A 6,959-nucleotide genomic window follows, 5' to 3' on the forward strand; every position below is an offset into this window, starting at 1 on the left:
CAAGTCCTGTTCATCTCGTCTCTCCCACTCTCGCCACAAGACACAAAACGTGAGCTTAGCCCGTTCCCCCCCCACAACCATCTCCTGGGCACAGCACCTCACCCTCCAAATACACCGGGACAAAAGAGACCCCGAATCTCCGCCTTGCCCCCCCCCCCCCCGACACACAAGCGGGGAGTCCGACCCGTTCCCATCCCACTGATCCGTTCTGATAAGGGAAGCCTTTTTTTTTACACAATAAAAGCCCCTTTTCCTCTCGCCCTGCCTCGCTGCTAAATCTAAATCTCCAAATCCTAACGGACAGGGGATTAAATGAGCAATAATCAGAGGAATCCGTCACCTGCGTCCGTCCGGTCGGCGGCGCGGCCCGGAGAGAGCAGGTGTGGCCGACGCCACGCAGACGGCGTTGCCAGATTGGGCCAGATTTCCCTGCCCAATCTGGCAACCCTGGCTGCAGCACGCTGCAGCCAGGGTTGCCGGATTGGGCGGGGAATTCTGGCCCAATCTGGCAACACTGGACGCAGATTGGAGCGACGCAGGCAGGATGTAGAGAGGAGTCGATTCTCTTTCCCTGTTTATTTACCGAATCAGCGGAAGGCCCCCAAGGGGGGTTTGCGTCTCGGTTTACGAGAGAGAGAGAGAGATCGGAATACCATTAACAATAACACAATCACAAATAGAGAAGACATGAACAACAGATTTGTTAGGAAGGTGTACGAATTACAAAACAGATCAGAAGGCAACAGAACACACACACACACACACCCACCCACGCAGCCGGATTAATCAACCTTTGGCCACTGCGCAACGTGATGAAGAACTACAGAGTTAGCTATTCGTCACAATGAGGTATATACATAGGCAATGTGCCTGTGGGTGTGTGCGGTGTGTGCGCGTGTGTGTGTGTGTGTGTGTGTGTGTGTGTGTGTGTGTGTGTGTGTGTGTGTGTGTGTGTGTATGTGTGTGTGTGCCAAGGGAGATAGAGAAATAGGCCAACATGAATATAAAATCACCCCTGCCAGGCAATGATGTGGGCTACAGGAAAAGAGGGAGAGGGGTGTGTGTGTGTGTGTGTGTGTGTGTGTGCGCGTGCGTGCGTGTGTGTGCGCGTGCGTGCGTGCGTGCGTGCGTGCGTGCGTGCGTGCGAGCACGTGTTTGTGTGTGTGAGGCTGAGCATGTGTTTTTGTGTGTGTGCGCACGTGCGTGAGTGTGTGTGTGCGTGCGCGTGTCACAGGAGCAATGCTGCATGTGCAAAACTAGATTTGCTCGAACAAAAAAACGGAAATGTCCCTGGGATGATACTGATGTAATGGACACACACAGATACAAACACATACCTGCACTAACACAGACACACACACAGCACAAAGCAGCTTGTTATAATGTGTTGATTAAAACATTGGAGGGGTGCTAGACGGAGAAATGTACTCACACACACACACGCTTCCAAATAGTGAAGTGCTTGTTCCATTCTGGTCTTTGTCATTTCATCCACGTGCGCCAGCCTACTCCTGACACACAAACACTGACTTCAGCGTGCTCATAAAGCCTCAATTACACCTCACAGTCACTTCACAGGTCAGAACACACATTAAATACGGAAAAATACAAGAAGTACAGCTGTTCACAAAGGCGTCGCTAATTCACTCCTTCTTACAGCCTCGGAAAACATGGGAGGTCTTCGGGTTATGGTGGAAAGCGAACATCTGATTATTAGTCAGACTTTAATAACAACTCAATATTGCAGCTAACGCACACGCACACACACACACACAAAGAATAACCGTCCATATAAAAACATACAACTCTATCAATGAGACGAGCAAGAGGCAGAGTAGACAGCCAATGGGAATAGTGAACCGTGGCCTTCTGTACCTCATATCTATGTCTGCTGCATTCGTCGTCAGAGCCCACAAAAGACACTCTGCTGCACTATCCTCGGAGCGGGTTATTGTCTGCTGCATCATGGGTACCTGAGTGACGAACGAACACTAGGCGAGACAGGTAACTATGGATACGCGATGTTGGCAACCGTGGAAAGTATTAGGCAAAGAAGCTTTGATCTTCTGCTCTCTCCTTTGAAACAAAATCGACTTAAACCAGAAAACTCTTAAACGTGATTAACAAATGTGTTCTTTACACGGCACCTTTAATCTTTTAAAGTGCCTCACATCAAAAGATTAAAAAGTGAAAACGAAAAGAATGGGATCGCACGCATGAACCAAAAAAGGTTAGATTCAAAGGGTACAAACGGTATTACTATGTGCAAGCAATGTTCCCTACATTGCAAAAACAAAATGATAAAGGGGAATTTAAGGAAAACAAGATGGTATAAGATAGGCTACTGCCTCTGCAAGACTTCCAGAAGACTGTGGAAAGCCCTCTCTCCTCAGTGGTGAGACTAGGCCTTGGTTAAAGACAGCCCTGGCAGAGGATCTGAGGCCGCTCCTGGGAATAGCAGCCAGGAACGCCTGAATGCAAGTTCTTTATACTTTCCTTTTTCTGGTGGAAGCATGACTTTGATTATTGTGCGCCCCATCTTCATGTCGCCCGAGGAGCTCTGGAGGAGCTAGAGCAGGAAGCCCAATTTGGGACATCACACATTCTTGGATGTGAAACTGTGGTCTGTACAGTAGGCCCATGTTCATTACTTGGCGGGGTTCACCTCGAGGAGACAAGGAGTGGTGTCGTAGGTGCTGGCGTTTCCACGAGTGCCATCATCACCCATCGGTGTGTCAACGTGACCGTCTTTACCGGGCGGTAACGAGGCCGCTGAGCTCAGTCGTTATCCGGCGACATATTGAGTATCTCAGACGATTCAACATATTTATCTCCTAATGCACTCATTATCTAAATATTCATTGGGGTTCAACGACGCGCAAAGGGGCTTGGAGGATAACAAAAGGGTCTCCGAGGGAAAATCGCCGGCGTCACCGTGAGACACGGATCGAGGGATATGATCAGTTATGCGTTAAACTAAACCAGGGGTAGAGGCAAACCCGTATCGGCGCGCTGTAGCACTGATTAGCCTCCTCGCCGCCGCCGTCACGAATCACCCAGCCTGGACTTCCTCAGCCTCAAAGGCTACAAAACCTCCTCAGCCTCAGCCAGAGCATGTCATTACCGCTGCCGCCAGGGCGAGGTGGTTCGAGTCCCGTTCCTACCCCCCCCCCCCCCCCCAGTGCTAAGGATGTACGCGACGCACTGTCACTCACCGTATTGTTAAAAAGCCCTCTCGGATAATGGCTTCCAACCAAATGGCGTGTGGTGTGTTATGCGGATGAGCGGAGGTGAAGACGTAGAGAGGAAGAGATGCACTCAGAGGAGGGACACGACAGGAGAGGTTTGAGGGAAGGCAGAGGAACACGCGGTGTATCGGGAGGAATACAACGGAGGAGAGAAGAGAGTGTTCTCATCCACTCTCTACGGCTCGCTGGCTTCTTCTCGAGTACAATACAAAAGGGGTGCTGTTAGCTCTCATGTACCAGACGGGGTTTATCCCTGGCCAGAATCAGGCTGCCGGCGAAATAAAACCAGGCGGGAAAGGTTTCCTTTACATCGTGTTAAAGAACGCCCCAGGGCGCTTCGCAGAACGTGCCCGCCACGCACGCACGCCTGTTCAATTCCCGGGAACGTCTCTTTTGAATTTGTACGATAATTCTATAAGGGGAGATTCGTTTAGCCAGAAGGGCTGACGACGACTCTGAGGTATTCCCGAAGAGAGGCTTGATTGTAGAGCGACCTGACGAAGGGCACTCCAGAGACACCTTGACATCTGGGTTTTCCTTTCATCCACAGCTAATTTGCAGATAACAGAAGACGGTTTAACCGTCAACCGAGCCTTTTAGCTCCCAGCCACCCAAGGCCCACTCCAGGAACACCAAGAGCCTTTTTTTTTTTAGAAAAGAGATTTGAGTAACAAATATTGACTTTTTGTCCACACACACACACACACACAAAGACAGCAGCATGGTAGTTTTTCCGAAGGATACGAGATGATTCAAACTCAGAGACGGCAACTAATTTCCTGATTAAGCGAGTGCCTCGTAGATAATATATCAATATGTCCTTGACATGTGTTTGCTTTGGCGGTACCTATCAGGAGACTGTTCATGGTGAATGTGTTTTGGACACGAATATCGTCTTTTCCTGGAGCTATCTATTAGAATCTGCCCTCTTTCTAATGTCTTAATCATACTGCTATCGCTAAGTGAATCAAACAACGAACACAGCTGTTCTGGTGCCACTGGTAGAAACCACACGTTTAGAAATGAAAAGCGCCTGCTAGGTAAATTTGTCAACGCTCAAACTATTAATCAACATTAATTATTCATTAATTCTCTAGACGTCGCCTCCTCAACACAACCATTCAATTACCATGATTATTCATCAATGATTACAAATCAATAACCGGTCATTCATCAATAGACAGATGTCTAGATGGGGGGTGATGAGATGGGAAGGGGGGGTGGGGTGGGGGGGGGGAGAGAGCGTTCCGGCCCCCACATGTGATTGGTTTACAGCTGTCACATGCAATAAGCCTCCACACAATAATGGACTGTCTGCCAGCTTGTCGGCTGAAGCCCTACTGTCATTTTCCATTTCCTCGGGCCACATACTGTGTACCTCAACACACAGGCCTCAGTCAGAACACAGGGGAGGGCTTTTATTTTGAAAACCTTGATCCTCTGACTCTCGTCCCCGGCGGCCCTTTACGTACTCCGCAGTGTCCCCGTGGACCCCCTTGGGAGATCCTCACCCGGGGCCAGGGGGCTTCCAGGAAGGCAGAGAGAGCAGCGTGCCCAGCATGATGAGGCTCCATGGGAGGCTTGGACGGAGGGTGGGAGGGGAGGGGGGGGGGGGCAGCCAGTAACCTCATTGGAGCCTGGGGAAACCTATTGGCTCTTTTCGGGCCACGGTACCATTAGTGAGAGAGGAGCACTATGGTGCTGGGCAAGTGTGTGTGTGTGTGTGTGTGTGTGTGTGTGTGTGTGTGTGTGTGTGTGTGTGTGTGTGTGTGTGTGTGTGTGTGTGTGTGTGTGTGTGTCCACCAGTCCTCTCACTCTCTCACACACAAACACTCACAGCAGGCCATTTTCTCCTCCTAGCATGACGCCACTGTTCCCTCCACCTCGTCTCCATCGCTGCACCCGTCTGCTGGAGCCTTACAAAGGTCTCTCTCTCCCCCCCCCCCTCTATGGCTCTCTACCTCTCTCATGGTATCCTGCTGGGTGATAGATAATGAAATCACCGGTAACCTTGCGGTGAGAAAACCTTCTTCCCAACCACATTAGGCAAAGTGTGTGTGAGTGTGATGGGGTATAGTAAGAGTTCTAGGTCACCCCCCGTGTAATGAATTTTAGAACTGTTGCTTTTTGTGGTTGGCCACCATTATACGGAGATCTCTCTCTCCCTCTCTTCCTCTCTCCCTCTCTCCTTTAATGCAGCAAATTCATAGCATAAATCAGGGACCCAGGACAGCCATCCATTCATTCCGTTTTATTCTCCCTCTGCAACGGGCTGAAGAGTGCCCTGGAGCGAGCCACGTACAAACAGGCCATATCATTACTATTTTACACGCAACAACAATCAAACAAGTCCAGGGAGGCGTCAATCTCAGATTGAACGAGGACATGATCTCCGAATCGCTCCGTCTCTTCCTTTGTCAGGTCCATTGTCCCCAAACAACAGGCCTTGTTTGTTCCTCGCTATCCTGACGTTCAACGATCCAAACGAGGGAGATCTCAATTAGTCCCTGGAATCCAGCCAATGCAAACTGAGTTGCATGTATTAATAGTCACGGCTGCCTTCATGTATTATTGATACGTTTAATTTTGGAATTGCTTTTTCAGCCCCTTTGCAAAGCACATCCAATGTAAGAAAAAAATAAAGACAACACTTAACGGTTTTTGCTCTCATTTAAAAGTCTATTGATGAATCAATTGCGTGAGATATTATTAATGAATAATAGCATAATACAGTATTATAATAAACATGCACTACAGCTCTTAGCCAACTGATATTTTTGAGAACTGTAAGAGAACAAGATTATTTTTTTTTTATACATCGCTTTTTTCGTTTTTTTTAATCACATAATAAACGGTATTATAGTGTAAAGTAAAAACATGTCAAACATGTTGCATTAGGCTGTCCTCACCTCAAGTGGGAGCCGGTCTGTCTGTGAGTTTGTGTGTGTATATATGTGTGTGTAATTGTATGTGTGAACATGTATGCGTCTGTGTGCATGCGTGCATGTGTGTGTGTGCGTCTGTGTCTCTGTGTTTGCCTGTGTGTATATACAGTATTGTGTGTGTGTAAATGTGTGTGCGAATACGTGTGCGTATGTGCGTGCTTGTGTGAGTGTCCCCATATGTTTCGCTGTCTTCACGAGGCGGACTTCACGAGGCGGACTTCACGAGGCGGACTTCCCGAGGCGGACTTCCCGAGGCGGACTTCCCGAGGCGGACTTGGGTTCCAGGGTTGCAGGGACCTCAGCGATAGTGAAGTGCAGACGGGGAGACAGCAGCTCAGCAGCACCCACCCACAAGCGTGGCCTTACGCTACCCCGACCACTACCACTGTCAACAGCTCGGCTTTCCTCTTGCCAACCGGGGTTGTCCCCGATGGCATCAGATCACAGCGTGCAGGCGGTGAGGCAGACCCCTACAACACGTCAAGCCGAATGAAACGACAAAGGACATCACAATTATTCCTGAAACTCGAATGCACGTCCTGACAGTCTATTTTTGTCTTCGACCCCAAAAAAAAAACTGGTTCCACTTTTTTTATTTTTCGGAGCGTTGCAGAGAGACTGGTAGTTTCTCCCGAGCAGCCCGGATAGAAATCACAACTGTCCAAACTCTGCGTTTGTTTATCTTGCTTTCCATTGAGTACGACCGAGCTTGGAGAGCTAATAAGATGGAGCCATCCTTCAAGCTCATGCGCAGCCGATGCTCTAT

The 6,959-nt window shown here is 49.1% G+C and overlaps 1 protein-coding gene across 1 annotated transcript in view; it reads right to left on the minus strand.

Moving 5' to 3' along the window:
* Positions 1–6,959, minus strand: part of LOC130386131 (neurobeachin-like) — an 83,913-nt gene that overhangs the window by 71,915 nt on the left and 5,039 nt on the right. The gene's annotated exons all lie outside the window — the stretch shown is intronic.

The sequence above is a fragment of the Gadus chalcogrammus genome, chromosome 7 (genome assembly GCF_026213295.1).
Source record: "Gadus chalcogrammus isolate NIFS_2021 chromosome 7, NIFS_Gcha_1.0, whole genome shotgun sequence".
In the NCBI taxonomy this organism is placed as follows: Eukaryota; Metazoa; Chordata; class Actinopteri; order Gadiformes; family Gadidae; genus Gadus; species Gadus chalcogrammus.